Here is an 18173-nt window from a genome sequence, read left to right on the forward strand (position 1 = left end):
GTATTATTAAAAACAAGAAAAACGGCACAGGAAAAATGCCAGCGTCCACAAACAAGTATTTAATAAAATCAATGTCCTTTTAAAACCAATGTTGTGATGGAAAAAAGTCCAAAATAAGCCAAAAAACACGAATCAACAATTCCAAGTGTAAAGCGCTTTTCGTCTGTTAATATAAACAGACTTCTTCAGACAAATGCACTCTATAACAGACGAAAGGCGCTTTACACTTGGATTTGTTGATTCTTGTTTTTTGGCTTATTTTGGACTTTTTTCCATCACAACATTGGTTTTTAAAGGACATTGATTTTATTACATACTTGTTTGTGGACGCTGGCATTTTTCCTGAGCCGTTTTTCTTGTTTTTCACATCAGTTTTTTGTTCTTGGTGGTAAACATGTATTATTAGATTAAGCCAAGAACCTTAATCCAGACATTCACTTATGCAAAAGTAAGAGAAAATATATCAACTCTACATATATTATAATCTACTTTTACACCCCATTTCCTACCGCAAAAAATAAGATTACAGCATGTTAACTTAAACATGCATTTGCTCAGCCTTTCTTCTTCTTTTTTCATTGTAATGTCTACATTTCTTAAAACTAAAAAAGAAAAAAAGGCACTTGCTTAGTTCAGTGTCTTTATCACATACAACTAGAAATGCTTTACTATATAACATGCAATTTATATCATAAAAATGTTTTATACAATTACTGTTAAGAACAAGCATTGTTTTACTTACAATTACTTTTCCCCTTCTATCTATCTATCTATCTATCTATCTATCTATCTATCTATCTATCTATCTATCTATCTCTCTCTCTCTCTTTATTTTTTTTCCTTTCAGTGTCCTTCCAAGCATTAATGATATGAAGTGGAGCATATACCTGTCAGTCCCCCAATAAGTTTAACAAAGTCAAAAATATCCAGTCTTTCTCAGCCACATTTTATTGTAAAGCCATACTTCACAAATGTGATTGATGCCTTATAGTCTCACATTTATTCATTAATTTCAGTGTTGCTGGTCTTCTTCCTGTTCATCTCCTTCTCAAATCTCATAGTTCAAGGCCAAGTCACTCCCAGTTCTTCTACTCAACTCCTATGCTTTTTTCTGTCTCTCAAGCATTTTCCAATGGAAGACTGGAAGAGGTTTCACTGACAAAGTCTCTCTACTTACCATCAGAAGAATGAGAAGCAGACCCCCCCTTCTGTTTATAGTTCCACCCTTGTTGGACAAACTTTTATATTTCCCACTTACCCTGTTCTGCATCAAAAATGACGTTGATCCTCCAAGAAAAAGTATTTTGAGGACAGCTGAATACAGCAGCTTGAATCTCACACCTGTCCCTTGACATTCCTTGATTGATGGGATAAACTTGTTTATCTTCAGCCTGGTTTACAGTGAATAATCATTTTCCACAAATACTTGGCTGTCTCCAATGTTTAATATTTTGCCCTTTTGCCACAGTTTTATCAGGATCAACTCTTTCTGCTGATATGATTGTGTCTACTAATACAGGTCTTGGCTGCTTTCTGATGGCCAGGTTTTGAGCATACACACAATGTGGCATTTCAATTAGCAAATCCTGCTGTGGAATACCAGTCCAGTAACTTATTTCTGCTTTCATAAAACAAATATAGTCTGTTCCATCTATTTTCTCCTGCAGAGCAGAAAATCACGGGTTTAGTCTGCATGCTCTGGCCTCTAACTCTACCAATTTTTGAAACATCTCTTCTTGAGTAGTCTCATACTCAACTAGCCTTTTCTTCATTCTGAGCTCTGATGTTTGCAGTTTTATCAGTTCATCTAAATAACTATTTAAAGCTTCTTCAATTTTTTCCAGCCTTTTGTTATTTAAGTTGATATACTCCTTCAGTGTTTCATTTATTTTAATTAACTCTGAGCACATTTGACTTAGTTTTTCCTCTAAATTACTGGAATCTCTTGTACAAAAGCTTGAGTTTGAGCTCTTTTGCAGAACAGTTGCAGGATTCTTTCCTGTCAATGTTTTCTTTTCATCTTTTCTAGTTGATTTTCTTTTGGGCTCTCTAAGTTTCTTCTTTGCTGGCATCTCAGTGGTATGTCTTCTGTTCTACTTTGAATGTGTGGTTAACATTGTACTTGGGAATGATGCTTTCTCACTGATACATCATTCAACAAATCCAGAAATCTGAACTTGCTTTTAGTTAGACTTCTGTTGTTACAAAATGCTACTTTTCTAAAGGTGCTGGCAGTACACAAAGTTTAAAGTGATTTGTTACAGTTTTTTAACTGCTTTGATTTTGTTTTGCATGCATTGCAATAGAAGTATTCCTTAACTGTAATGGTCACTGTTATGTGTTTTTCATTGGTGGAATTATTTATTGTCAAGACAGGGCTTCTGCTGACATTCTCAAACTTATTTTTTGTGAAACTCCACCCCTCAGTATGATGTCATGTTAGGTTAAGAGTGATAGAGTAGAGCTGGTAATGTAGTGTTGTCACCTCACAGTAAGATGCTGTCCGGTTCGATTCTCAGCTAGAACGTCTTCTGCGTGGAGACATGCGTGAATGGGTGTACCTTCGTTGAAGGTTGTGCATCAGGGCTGGTAACTCGGCACATAAAAATCAACTACCAATCATTAGCGGACCGGAGTTCCGCTGTGGTGACCCCTAACCGGGAAAAGCCAAAAGACACAACAACAACAATGAGTGGAAAAGTGATTGCAAGTTATCAGCAATTTATTGTACACCCAACATAATTCCATCTGCATGCACATGTAAGACTTATACATAATTACACTGTTTAATACCACCCCCCCACGTGCTTCCTTAATTCACTATCACATAGTAGAATTTTCTTCACCATATCATTATTAATGCTACACACACACAAAGTGGTCTTTTAGTAATCATCTTGTAGATCTCCAAATATGCATGTCTTTGCTTTATTTCTCAAGTCAGTAATATATACTTCCAGAGTTTCACCAGGCTTTTGACTTCTCATATTGAATTTATGTCTCTCCATTATTATATTCATCTGGGGGGGGTTTACACAATTCTCAAAATTTACATTTTAAACACTTCAGGTCTTCACATATCTCAGCTTGAGCAATGACACAGCAGTTTTCACCCTCTCCTGCATAAACACCAGGTGCATATACAAAAGAACATTCTCATTCAATAGCCTCTGAGCCTGCCAAATTGAGAAGTATAAATGATTGTGTGCATGTGTCTTTATCTGAATGAGTATCTGCTATGAAAATATCGTATTCTTGTAAGAACATATGCCAGTTCTCTGCAATAGTGCCATCAAACGCCAGCGGTTTAGGTCTACAAAATCCATCAGCCATGCCATTAATGTAAATCCAAGTACCTTTCACAGTTTACTTTTCCCTTTTACACTTGGACAAGACTTAGTGACCATCCCACTTCTGACACCATGTTAAATAATGAGTGGACAAGTGATTTCAAGTTATCAGCTGTTTATTGTAAACCCAACATAACTCCATCTGCATGCACATGTAAGATTTACACATAACTAACTTGCTTAATACCACCACCCATGTGCTTCCTTAAACTACGGGTCTATATTAGATGAACAAATGTTCATCTTAGCAAATGCTCACATGAGCAAATATTGTGGAACTCGAAACTAGAGATTGCGGTACAGTGAAGATGGGAACATTTGCCCTTTCCTCACAGTAGTGTGATCTTGGAAATGGAATATATATTTGGGGGGTGCAGCCCCCCACAATTGCAGTTTCGAGTACCTGGATATTTGCTCATGTGAGCGTTCGCTAAGATGAACTTTCTTTCATCTAATATAGACAAACTACAGTAGCTGTCAAGGTAATATCACTTTTCTACAATACTGAAGCAAGTCAGGCTGTCTTCTAGAGACATGTAATTTAATTAATATTTCACTAGGTGTTTTACATTTTACTTGGCACGACTTTTCAAGTAGTCACCATTAAGTTTGCACAATGGTGAAGTAAGTTGTATCTGTGTTTTGCACTGCTGGTAGCCTCATGCTTGTTGAAGTTAATTTTTAAAAATGACATGGATAGTGCGTTTTACTTCTGTGAAAATAGTTGCCCATTATTGTGTTGTCTTCAGGCATCTATGTTCGCTGCTCTATGTATACTTCTCAACTTTCCAGAACACTGTACAATGTCCCTGACTGAGTTTTCACTCACACAAACACACACACACACACACACACACACACACACACACACACACACACACACACACACACACACACACACACACACACACACACACACACACACACACACACACAACTTCAACAAACTACTGTTGCATACTTCATACATGACTCTCATGTGCACATCACAATCTATCCCCAATATCTACTCCCAGCACTATCATCATTTCTCCCTCTCATTATCACCTTCCAAATAATTTCAAGAATAAGCCTTTGTTCCCTTGTAAACTGCTCTGTATACATATCTTACAGTTTTGTAGTACATTTTTTCAGATTAGAAAAAACAGTTCACATAACATACAGACAAACTGAAACAATCCACAAAGTGTCACTGTGTGTGTGTGTGTGTGTGTGTGTGTGTGTGTGTGTGTGTGTGTGCGTGTGTGCGTGTGTGTGTGCGTGTGTGCATGTGAGTGAGTGTGCGTGTGCGTGTGTGTGTGTGTGTGTGTGTGTGTGTGTGTGTGTGTGTGTCCCCGTGTTCATACTATTCATGATTTCCCAAATGCCTTGCATTGCAGTATGGAAGAGACCCCACCAGTTCATCAATGTGCCTGTCATCTGAACTTCTTGCTGAACTCAAATAATCCTTGTAAATATTTAGAATTCCAACATCAGAAGATAAAACAATGTCTTGGACATCACTGCTGTCACTAAGAAGAAACACCTTAGTCCTTAGAATTGCTTTCATGCACTAAACTGACAGCGTTAGTGGAATGTTTAACATGACATCAAAGGTCAGAGGGCATTCCACAGGGAATTTCATGAAGCCAGGGCATAACATAATGAAAAATTATACGGAAAAGGGAAAAATGATTTTAAATAATGAAACAATTATGGTGAAACCACAGAAGGAGGCATTACAGCAAAAAACAAATGTGAAGATAAGAATAGTGACACATCATTTTAAGGAAGACTGGGAAACATAACACTTCAAAACAAATATGGCTGTGACACCCCTTGTCTGGGCCAGTAATGAAGAAGCCTAAATCCTCACCACTGACAGGGGTATAACGGATGTTCACTTGGAACCAAAATAGATACATACAGTATTTCCAGATGTAGCTCTCTGCACCAAGGACAATTTCCCTTAAGAGTACACATGGAGCACACTCAGTCCTGGGGCTGGGCTTCCCCCCCTCTCTCTCTCTCTCCAGGCTGCAAATGAGACTCCACATTTACCACATCTGTAGAGATGAGTCATCAGCTGAGTGTTCCAAGCCAAGTCCTCCACCACCCTCTTTGAGACACTAGTGCTCTGTGTCCCTTCTCCAAGTAGCTGATACACACACATTATTTGAAATTTGATTTTCATACACACACATGCCTTGGAAAGGCTGGCACAGATTTACCAGCTATGCCCCCTCTGCCGAGACTATAAGGTAGATATTGCCACCAGAACACTCCAAAGCCAGCTATTCTAAAGGTCTTACCAGGGTATCTAATTATACTGAGTAAAATTAATACTGATACAAATTAAAGGGTTTGGCAAATGCAGCAAGGTTTTCAGCAGCGGCCACAGTGTCACCAAATAAATATAAGTGCTCTGAAAGAATCAACTATTCTCTAAAAGACCAGCCACAATGAAAAAAGATATTTAATATTAAATAATAAAAGAACATGAAACTAGTAAATATTGATTTGCAACAAACATCAGAATTTCAGTCACAGGAAATATTAAAAATAGCACAGATGGAAAGGTTCACACAGATACAGAAAAACAATACTTAACTAATCTCACTATATTTTCCTGACTAAAGAATTACTGTTCCCTAGTTCACATACCAGAACAAGGCAAGATGAAGTGGGTGAGTGGTCTTATCAGTTCCAAAACAGAGTGCCCTGAGACTTCCGTCTCATCTAGTATTAACACATCATTTCAATACTGGATTACATAATGACATCACATACATCTGGTCACTTGACTTCTGGCTCCCACACTACCCCCTTTACTAGAAACTAAACCTGAATCTAGCACATATATGTCATAATACACACAAATAGAGCTTTACTCAGATGTGTTACAGCATCTGGAAGCTATAAAACCATTTTGAAAATGTCCAACCTTCCAGGGTAGCAATTCGTTCAGCCTTAAGGACAATACAGTAGGATTCCTGGTCCTGGCTTTCACAAACATTTTGTCTCTGTCTGCAATCAGAACTGTAAGATATGGCCTAAACCAGGTAATTTAATTTCAGACTATTATTCAAAGTTAGCTAGACTGAGATTAACCCCTTCTCTTCCAGTAGCTTCTGTTATAATATATTCATTTCAACAGTTACAATACAGTCTGACATGCAGGTGTATTTCTTTTCTGTCCAGCAGGACCCACTGCTGGTACATTTTTTAACACAACAGCTTTACAAATATATTTTCAACACAAGCACCTGTACAAATCAGTTTGCTATACAAATGACATATAATTCTTTACAAAACGGCAGCTAGCTATACTCACATATGTTACGCATCCACTGCCCTACTTTCTCTGACATAGTTGGCACTACCTCACATCGTCACAATGGTCATTATTTTTTTTTTACATAAATAAACTTCTCTGTAGGCTTCTGATCAGTATGTAATAGTTACAGAATCAAGACAGTTTGAATCCTGATTCTACAAAGTATATCGGTTTAAAGGCCAGTAACAATCTGTTAATGAATCCACTTTCTCTTTCACTAAGCCTTCTTCCTCTCTTTGTCCCTCTATCTTAATGTCTTCTCTCCCTACTGCTCTCAATGTATTTGTATATAACGTGTGCACTAGATGTCTATTTGTGTGTTTATTTGTATATAATCAGATTTTGAGAGTAGAACAGAAGTGAAAGGATCATGAGTTTGATTAATGCATAATGCAATCAGCAGTGTGATTACTCACTCTTGAGTGTTATGAAGGAAATCTCCTCTTTCCCAGATTGCATCCACTTTGAAGTTGGTTATATTAGCTTCCAGAGTACAGCAGGTAAAGCCCCCTTCACCCACATGGGGAGGTGTGGGGGCCTTATCCCCAAGAAAAATAAAACATTGTTAATAAGAAAACTATTGAATGTATCAGTAATTACCTTTAGGTCCTAAATGGTGACACCCCTTGTTTCTGTTATATTCACATGCTGAATCTTATTGTTAATATAATTTACACATTTTTTGTTAAAAAATGCTTATTATTGGAGTATAAAGCCACCTTGTTTTCATAATTATTTTTTTCATGTTTATCATGTAGTTCAACTTCCTACTACAGTTATGTAATTTTTTCATTTGTTGTACTTACTAGGAAGTTTCTTGTATCCAGATAATAGTCTTTCCTTTTTCATATCTCTATCTATCTATCTATCTATCTATCTATCTATCTATCTATCTATCTATCTATCTATCTATCTATCCTATAAATAGAAATTCATTTTAAGTTTAGCTGGTTTATAAGCAATCATCTCTTCAACACTATTACTGAAAGTCTGTTGTTAAATGTCATATTCAGATTCTTTCCCATATTTTAGGTTGCACCAATTGGTGTTCTTTACTATTTGCATAAGGGACTGACAGTGAATCAAAATTGTATTTTTTTATACTGAGCCTAATTTTAGGAATTATAAAAAGGCTAAACACCACTGAAGAGTGGTCAGAAGATCCTAATGGAGTATAAAAGTGCACTTTTTTAAACCTTATAACAAATATCTGTAACAATATGAACTACAATAGTATCCCCTCTAGTGGTATCAACATTTAACTGGCTCAGTCCATGGTAAGAAATAGTAATGATAAACTTGAGATTGTTTTTTACTTCATTGATAAACTCCTTTACATAACACACTAGTGTTCAGTTGTTCCAATCAATATATGGGCAGTTGAAATAGCCCAATAAAATTATATTCTTCATATTTAAAGCTATATGCAATTCAGAAAAAAATCCTGATGTTCATTGGCATCCATAGTACGTGACCTATAAGAAAGAACAAAAGTGATTACTGGTTCTCTTTTGATATCATTCAGTTATGCAAAAATACATTCATTTTTTTCAGTATCGCTTACCAAACTAGAGTTAAGGGAATTATGCAACCATAGTGAAACTCCACCCCTCACTATCTCACCACCCATGGAGTTTTTCCTCAGGTGCTCATTTTAATAATATTAATATATTCAGGAATACATACACTTTTGCGATTCCAAATTTCTGTGACTTAAATAATGTGGGTCTATATTATATCAGAGAACACTTAAAAAAGCGAACGCTGATTGATCGACCTTATGTAAGCGAAAGCTTACAATCTTGAACTGTCAGATCAGCGATTTTTTTCCTAGGGAAAAAAATCACTGATCCAAAACACATATACACAACACAAGCACACCAAACAAACAGAAACCCACATACATAAACCTAAAATCTGACACCTAACACTACACTAAACTATGCACACACCACTAACTATCCACTTACCTTAACCCAAACCCTAACCCTAAGGTCCATCACTATCGCACACTCACCTCACCTGCTCCCTAACCCTAACTCACCTAAATCCGTCCTAACCCTCATGTCCACACAATCACACACATACCTAACCCAAACCCTAACCCTAACTCACCTAAACCACCCTAACACTCACATCCACACAATCGCACACTTACCTGAATCTGACCCGTAACTTTCCACAACAGCACTGAAAATACCAAAGCAACAGAAACGGACAACCGAATTCTTTCCTTAGGAAAAAATTAGAGTTTCTGCTACTTCGATATTTTTCACTTTCGCTAAAATAAGGTCAATCAATCAGCGTTCGCTTGTTTAAGCATTTGCTGATCTAATATAGACCCAATAATGCTATACTTTTGCTTTATCACAATGTTCTTTAATTCGTCCCCCTTAGACCTGAAACTTTGAGCATGAGTGAGATAGCATGTTAAAGTTCTATTGGGTCTGCTGCAATTACTAATAGTTTCTTTGAATCCATTGGTTGTTCTAAAACCTTTTATATAATCAGAAAGTATTCCAACTATTATTGATGCCTCGTAGGAACTGAGATGTAAGCCATCATATGAGCACAATTGGTTGTCCAAGACAGATTCCACCCAATATGATAATCAGTTGATGTTGTACACATCACAGAGTTGCTTTGACCAGTTATGACTAGGAGTCCAAGATGATCAATTGGGTAAATCTCAATACCATCAAATAGTCAAAAATATAGTTATTTAGAGCATTTGCTGGAGGAGGTAGCCCAAAGAGCCCTTATGATTAGCTTAATGTCATTTACTCTGTGCCAAGAATAGAATAAAATGAGATAAAATAAAATCAGTTGCCTCCCAAATTTTCTAAACAAGAAAAGGAGGCAAGACAGAAAATAAAACTAAACAATACATTCAAATGCCTAGTTTGGCAAAGAAAATATAAAATAACCAAACAATAAAGTTGTTCAAGGTGTCTGCTTTTGGAGTTTGTTAAATAAAATACAAAGAGCCTTTGTGATTAGCTCAAACCAATACCAATAATGCTGTGCCACCAAGAAAAGAAGAACAAAAATGGCTATCTCCCCATTTTTCTTGAATAAATTGGAGATAGGACAAAAAATAAAACACAAAGTTGCCTTCAAATGTCCAGTTCAACAGAAAATATCAAATATCCAAAAATAAAGTTATATGGAATGTCCACTCTAGGGGTTTGTTATTTAAAACACAAAGAGCCCTTGTGATTGGCTCAAACCAACACCAATTACACTGCCATTAGGAAGAGATGAAAATAAAATAAAAAACTGCTGCATCCCCCTTGCTCTTAAAAGAACAGGAGCTAGGATAGGGAATAAAACAAAACACTAACTTCAAATGCCAACTCAGCAGCGAAAATATAAAATAATTTTATTTAAAGCATCCACTCAAGGAGTTTGTTATGTAAAGTTCAAACAGTCCTTGTGTTTGGCACAGATCAATACCAGTCACAAAACACTGCCTTCAAATATGTGCTATATTTGTAGTAATGAGAATGGAAGGCAGTTATATAATGCATCTAAATGGCAATGCTTGATTATATTAAGAAGATTAACATTTATCTACAGCCATATATGAAAGTAGTAATACTTGCATTTTATTCTTAATCATATTAATGCTTTAGATATTCTTATATGTATCCCATATGCAAATGGCTGTCACAGTAAAATCATATTTCGGTAACTTAGTTCATCTCTTAACTTATATTCAGAATTGAGTAACAGAATTATTTATACTATCAGCCCTCATTCCTTGGCAAACTGTAAATTTCCAGTGCCTAAAATCATTCATATTCCATTTGCAAGTGCCATAAATACATATTTTTATTTCACAATACTATCCTCAAAAAAGCCCAATTTCAGGGAGGTAAGGGTCTACCTCAGGTACTCTGATAACATCCCTGTAAACAACATCCATTGAAATCCTCTGCCAATAGGTAATAAAAGTGTCTGATGCCTTAGACTACTGCCCGTTAGTACTAAATCAGTCATCCATCATTACTGGAATAAATGTCTGGGGATGCATTCTTCTACTTCTACAGGCATAATCTCAACCATTTTTCATGGCTAAAGTATGACCATAACTGTGACACACTGCAATGCCTATGTGTCTTTAGCATTTCCTCCATCCTGTCTGTTGATATAGTCGTCAAACTTTGCTAATTACACATTCATAGTATGACATTATTCTTGCAAAAACTTACCCTTATATCTTTTATCTTAAAATCAGTTGCCATTTACAAAATCTAGGGCCAGAAATTAAGTGGTCTTCAACATGACTGCCAATTAGAAATGATACCATAATGGTAACATTACATGTTAGTTGTTTCCTGGAGTCCTTGGTCCACTGCCTTTTGCCACATGTCAGGTGCACATGCTACTCAAAAAATAAGCTACTTGTATAGGAACTGTCTTTTGTGTCTGATAACCATTAAGATATGCTTGGAAGATTATTTCTATCTGTCTGTAAGTAAGGTTTTGCTACATGACGTTTGTGAAACATCCTGTTACAATATACATAACGCTGTTTCTGGTCATTTAAAACTCCACAAATGAGGACATCTCCTGCTTTTCTTCTCATATTACATGCTGTTTGGACATGTCTCACTTCTGCTCATTCCATTACAGCTTACATAATATTCCTGCTGTTTCCAGCCTTTACAGTTCTTGCACTGTGTTAAACTAACTGATTATGACACTGTTGAGTTTTATGCTGCTTTGGGTTGTTATTTTATTTGACTTCAGTTGTTGTTGTGTCTTTCGGCTTTTCCCGGTTAGGGGTCGCCACAGCGGAACTCCGGTCCGCTAATGATTGGTAGTTGATTTTTACGTGCCGAGTTACCAGCCCTGATGCACAACCTTCAATGAAGGTACGTCCATTCACGCATGTCTCCACGCAGAAGACGCTCTAGCTGAGAATCGAACCGGACAGAGTCTTACTGAGGCAACAACGCTACTGCAGCACCACCACTGCGGGTACATTTTATTTGACTTCAGTATTTTCCTTTATCCCCTTCAAAGTGCTCCTTTTTTAAAGAAAATGTGTTCTGCTTCACCCCACATGTCTGACAGCTTGCTGGCTACCATCTTGTTGCCATTTCCTGATGGAACATGCAGTATCATGATGGAATACCAATTTAGATTCATTTTTTTTCATATAGCCTCTTTCTGACAAAGGGTGATGGTCCACCTCTGTTCAGCACATACAGACTTAACAACTGAATTTATTTATTTATTTACTTACTTACTTATATTTCACAATTACAAGTCAGTGGTGCATTCATTTTACCTTCAGTAGACACTTTCTCACCTACATATGGCCTCACTGGTACTATCTTTTCTTTCAATTGTACTCTTTGGAATATCCTTCTCTATTCAGTAACAGAAATTATAGATAATGCTGCATTCATATCTAGATTCAGTCTGAACATTATCTCTGCTTTCTCAGGAGTGACACATTTTTTTATCTTTCTTCACACTTTAGACATTATAAGTCCTTTTATTCCATCTTCCTCATCATGTGTGTCTGTCTTTGTATCATTAGAAATATCATCATCTGTGTTAGTCACTTATGCATTTTTAAGGATTGTTGTCTGTTTCCATAGATCCTTTGAAAAAACAAACTGACTCAAATAAAAATGGACTAACTTTATTAATAATTACTAGCATTATTAATAAGATTAGTCCATGTTTATTTGAGCTGGTTTGTTTTTTCTTTGGTGCCATGAGGATGTTAATAGTCTCTATATTTACCTGCTTGAGCTCTCGTTTGTTTGTATGCCCACACATCCTTTGCTCAGCACTAACATCCTCATTGCCTCGTTTGTATATGTGCACACAGTTACTATGCTTTATTTATGTTATTTCCTGTCTTTCCTGCAGTCTTTCTCTTTAAACCAACTTGTTGGATTTGTTTGATATGTTGCCAGAAAACATATTTGCTATTTAATATTTAATACACCTGACAAAACATCTATTTTCTGCTCACTCAGTCACCTTTTCAAAATTAATTTGTGTCCTTTCTAGTCATTTAATGTTTAGGCAATAACCTTACGTTTTTTGAGAACTGCCTTGGCTGTATATTCTCTGAATATATGTCACACATAAACATGTCCCCTAATGTATCCATACATACAGAATGACAGAATTCTGTAAATATGTGCATTTCTGCTATATATTGAAAAATGTCCTCAATTAACTATTATACAACAACCCCCCATTAATATTCAAAAACGTGCACGCTGATTGGTCAGCGTGCAAGTTGTAAATCAGTTATAGTAATGGAAAAAAGGTCCGGTCACCCAGGCTTTTTCTATTACTATAACTCTTTTTTTAAGCAACAGAGAACGCAAGATCTCCCTGTCTCGCTATGTTAAACGAGTTTAACATAGCAAGACAGCTTTTAAAAAAGCAACAGAGATTCTTCGTTGCTTTTTTTAAAGCTGTCTCACTATGTCAAACTCCTTTAACATAGTGAGACAGTTTGTAAAAAGCAACAGAGATCTTGCTTTCTCCGTTGCTTTTTTCAAAACTGTCTCGCTATGTTAAATGGGTTTAACATAGCGAGACAGCTTTAAAAAACAACAGAGATTCTCCGTTGCTTTTTTAAAGCTGTCGCACTATGTTAAACCCATTTAACATAGCGAAACAGTTTGGGCAAAAGCAACAGAGAACTTGCTTTCTCCGTTGCTTTTGCCCACAGCTCTGATGTACTGCGTAGTCATACGCATGTGCAGTATATCAGAACTGCCGCAGAATACCAGACAGCTGCGGAAAGGCAGCAAGGAGGCATTATACAATGCCATTATTTAAGAAAAGTAATCATTTTTTTCTTAAATAATGTCATTGTATAATAGCAGTAACCCACGCCTGAGTGTGGGTAATGCTGGATTTACCCACGGTTGGCTTTGTTTGGCCACTCGGGCTTCGCCCTCGTGACCAAACCACACCAACCGTGGGTAAATCCAGCATTACCCACACCCAGGCATGGGTTATTGCTATATTAACTTCTCTTATGGCATCTAAATCATTCAGTAATAACCTGTGGCTTTGAACTCAAATGATTTTTTAAAGTCTCTCCATTGTCCAGATAAGGATTTGAAGGAGTTTTAACATGTGTGGAAATATATAAAATATGTTTTGGAACTGTATGAAACAAGTTCAATTATGCCTGGTAATATTTCATTCATAAAGGGAAAAGGGCAGTGATTAACTAACAAAGCAAAACTCACACGGTGGCGGTGGGAGGCATAAAAACAAAATAATTACTTATCAGTGGGGTCTAGTCAATTTTTAACAGCCACATATATGACATTCACAGTTGGAGATAAACTATTCAAATGGCAGTGAAAACAGGACTTTGATTTCTATTTTCTTTTGGGGTATAACTGTTGTTTGGTTCATAAAAGTGTATTTTACAAAAGAGGACAGCAGAATATACTATATATGCATCACAAGAACCTAAGTGGGGATACCTGTTGACTAGAAAAAAATCTTGTTCCCTTTTTTATTTTATGTCTTATTTTTGTTTGCTTCAGTCTTGCATGCATTACTATTTATGCTACAACAATCATCAGTGTACTCAGGTAATCCTATTAGCTATGTTGTTTTCTGCTAAATGTGGATGTTGATCCTATAACTTACTTTATGTGTACTTATATCTGATATCAACAATAGTGCTTTTATTATGTTTCTACACATGTTTTTTCACCTCTTCTGGGTTAATGTTGAAAAAAAGCCCTCAGATTATACTGTTTATCTAGCTAATAAATAAACACATAGAATTAATTTAAAAAGACTTGTTTTCTTTTGCTTTAACAGCATTTGAAACAACCATGGTCCGAGATCAGCAAGATCAATGATTCCTACTTAGGTTTTTCCAAGATGATTGCACACTGATCAACAGCTTAATTTCAGCTTTCCCAATGTGAAAAAAGAAACTGAAAGATAAGTGTCAGTAACTTTGCCTGTTTTAGTAAAATTCAGTTACTGGCTAGTAAGTACACTACCTGGATGTCAGCAAAGAAGGAACTTAGACAGCCTGAAAGAAAAATCAACTAGAAAATGTGAAGAAGAAAAAACTGATGGGGAAGAATCCTGCAGCTGTTCAGTAAAAAGCAATTCAAGCTCCACATTTGGTAGAACAGATGGCTTCCAGTAATTTAGAGGAAAAAATAAGTCAATGTGCTCAGAGGTATTTAAAATACATGAAACACTGAAGAACTATATCAACTCATGTATGTAGAAAATAATTATTTACTGTACACCAGGCAGAAGAGAAGCAAATTTAACCCAGCAATCAGGGAATGTTGAGAGGCAGGTGTGAGATTCAAGCTGCTGTATCCATTTGTCTTAAGAATATTTTTTTCCTGGAAGATCAAAATCATTTTCTGATGCAGAACAGGCTAAGGGGGAAATACAGAAGTTCTTCCAGTAAGGAGTGAACTATCAAACTTCTTCTGATGGTAACGTTCATAGAACGACTTTGCCTGTGAAACCTTTTTCAGTGTTCAATGGAGAATGCTTGAGACACAGAAAAAAGTATAACATTTGACTAGAAGAATGGGGGTAGCATGGACTTCAATCATAATCTGGGGTTGGGAGAAGGAAATGAACAAGAAGACCAGCAACAATGAAATTAGTCAATAAATGTAAACTATAAAACATCAATCATATTTATGACATATGACTTTACAAGAAAAAGTGGTTGAGAAAGACTGGGTTTTTGTTGATTTTGTTAAACTTGTGGGATTGACAGGCATATGCCCCACTTCATGTTATTAATGTTTGGAAGGACACTGAAAGGGAAAAAAGAAGAAAAGGGAAAAAAGTAACTGTAAGTAAAACAATTTTTGTTCTTAGCCTTGTTTGAATATATCATGAAATGTTTTATACAAATATTGTTCTTAAACAGAATGTGATGTGTATAAAACATTCCATGACATAAAGTGCATGTTATATAGTAAAGCATTTTCAGTGATTGTTATATGTGATTAAGATGCTAAAGTAGATAATCAAATTTTCTTTATATTTTTTTTTTGTAAGAAATGTAGGCATTACAGTGTAAAAGGAGAAAAAAGGCTGGTCAAAAGCACTTTTAAGTCAATAGGTTGCAACCCAGTGCTGCTGCCATGAGCGATGAGTTGTAACAGTGTGCTGATTATAATATATGTAGAATTGAAATGTTTTCTTTTACTTTTGCCTAGGTGAATGTCTGGATTAATGCCCTTAGCTTAATCTAATGACAAGTTTGTCTGTGTGTGTGTGTCTGTGTGTTTAAGAAAGTTTTTTTTTTTTGAATGAAATAGATCACAATGTAATGAATGGTTTTCTTTAAGCAAATACAGATTCAGTGCCAGTTTAAGAAGTCCCAAGCTGGTGGGAGCTGTACATTTGTTCTTGTTTACATGGAAAAACTTTTGAGTAAGGATGAAGGCAATAAATCAAGAGATCTGGGCATTGTTTACTGAGAGAAATGTAAATTTAAAAGGTACAAAGGCATGCGGCTCTGTAAAAAAATAAAGTTAGAAATTATTAGGAGTGAATAAGAGATAACAGCTTCTCTGATAACTTAATACTTTAAGACATTTACTATAACAGTGTATACGTTAGTTTTATTTGAAGATAGCCAATGCACTTTTTCTTAAGGCTAAAAGTTAATGTTTAGTAAAAGTAAACATATTGTTTTTCACATTTGAGAGGGGAATAAAGATAAGAACAGACAGCAATAGGAGCACAGGCTGTAATATGCAGTTTAGCATGGATAACTTTAATTTTAGTATGTCTTTGGGGAATGAACCTGATACAGCCGCACAGCTGAACAAGGACGATGGAAGGACCGAAGGGTCGATTGGGAAATTAACTGTGCTTATCATGCAGTTATCACAATGAGTGGATGGCTTATATGAGCAGATGAAAGCTCCTGGTCTTATTTCTGGTAATGGTGGTGCTAATATGCTTAGAGATAGCACCACATTTGACTTCAATGCTACTCCTCTTTGTTTGGGGAATTTCAACCCCCCTGCTCACAATGCTGCTCTTGGACTCAACCAGCGTACTCAAACGGATGCCCACGGGCACCAAGGAGCATGCACACATAATATGGGACAGAATTACAGTAACAACAATGTTCAGTGAAGGGAAGTACCTGTCCTAAATGAATGTTTGGAGTCAGCGTTCACTTTTTCTGGCGAATAAGCACAAGGTACCAAGACTATAGAACAGAAATTAAACAAATTTGACATTAAACTAATGAAATGTAGAAAATTACAATTAGAAAATGCATATTTGAAAGAGTGCACCAAGCAGGGGTCAATATTAACTAACCGAATACTTTGGTTAGCGAATCTAACTTGATCGACCCACATTAAGCGAACAAGCATAACATCGAACAGTAGTAATGCCGAAAATCAAAAAATCGAAATCCATTAGTTGGCCAAGGCACGCATACCACATAGAAACATAGTTACATAAAGACTATTGTGGTGAACTGTCCGAGGCAGCATATATGAACAAATTCAATCCCTAATGCATATATAAACAGTTCCCAACTTACATTTACACTGGCTGCAAAATAAACACTATACAAATAAACAGAGTGTAAAGTATGTGAAAGTTATCTTGCAATGCATGTATAAAGGGAAGAAAGACGTGAATGTGTGTATTTTGCACATGCGCCAGACCGTAAAATGGCTAATAATACACTGCATACACCCGGAGTGGTAGGGGAATGCTACAAAATGGTAAAGTCACAGAAAGGCAGGGAAATGCTTAATGTGGATGGCTATTTGTTTAATCTGGAAAAGTCAGTCAAGGATAAACAGTAATGGTGTTGTAAGCTGAAGGCAAAAGAGAAGTGTAAAGGTAGGGAAATCAGTAGTACACAGCTTGAAGGGAAATACTTTTGAAGTGTACAGGGCACCACCATACTCCAGATATCACAGAGGTAGAGAAATAGCAGAGTGCACGGGTGTGTAGGGACACAACCACCTTAGTAGTAGACGATGCTCTAGCTAGTACATCAGTGGAATCTATTCTCACTTTACCCTCACATAGATCGCTGTTGCAGCAAGTTAATAGGGTGAGACGTAGGCATATCAAGAGTTATAGTACAGTGTGTACAACGTTAGACAATGTTGATCCCAGTAGCTGTTCCCTAACGGAAGGTACTTTTCTCCAAAAGCATAAAGTTGACATACACAACAACTTACTAGTCTTGGTATTTACAAAAGCTGAAAATCTACACGATCTGAGTTAGGCTAGGATGTGGTTAATGGACAGGGTGTTTCTAACCAAAGCTTGTTTATGTAGGCAACTATACAGTATACATGCCTTAGTTATGGTAGGGGAGAATACTAAATGTCTGCCGCTCGTGTATTGTCTGATGTCCAAAAAGTGTTTCAAGTCCTATAACTTCTTGTGGGAGTGTCTCTTCGATCTCTTGAATGAAGCAAAGCTACGTGTGTGTGTTGAGTTCATCCTGTCAGACTTTGAGCTTG

At 36.4% G+C, this 18173-nt stretch overlaps 1 long non-coding RNA gene across 1 annotated transcript in view; it reads right to left on the reverse strand.

Annotated features, from left to right (window-relative positions):
• Positions 1 to 7619: 7619 nt before the first annotated feature.
• The window catches only part of LOC122812790, a 273611-nt gene continuing 263057 nt past the window's right edge, over positions 7620 to 18173 (reverse strand). Inside the window, exon 4 of the long non-coding RNA XR_006366567.1 lies at positions 7620 to 8141. This is a non-coding gene — a long non-coding RNA (uncharacterized LOC122812790). The remainder of the gene's footprint in view (positions 8142 to 18173) is intronic.

This window comes from Protopterus annectens, chromosome 10.part0, assembly GCF_019279795.1.
Source record: "Protopterus annectens isolate FY-2018-M chromosome 10.part0, PAN1.0, whole genome shotgun sequence".
Taxonomy (NCBI): Eukaryota; Metazoa; Chordata; order Ceratodontiformes; family Protopteridae; genus Protopterus; species Protopterus annectens.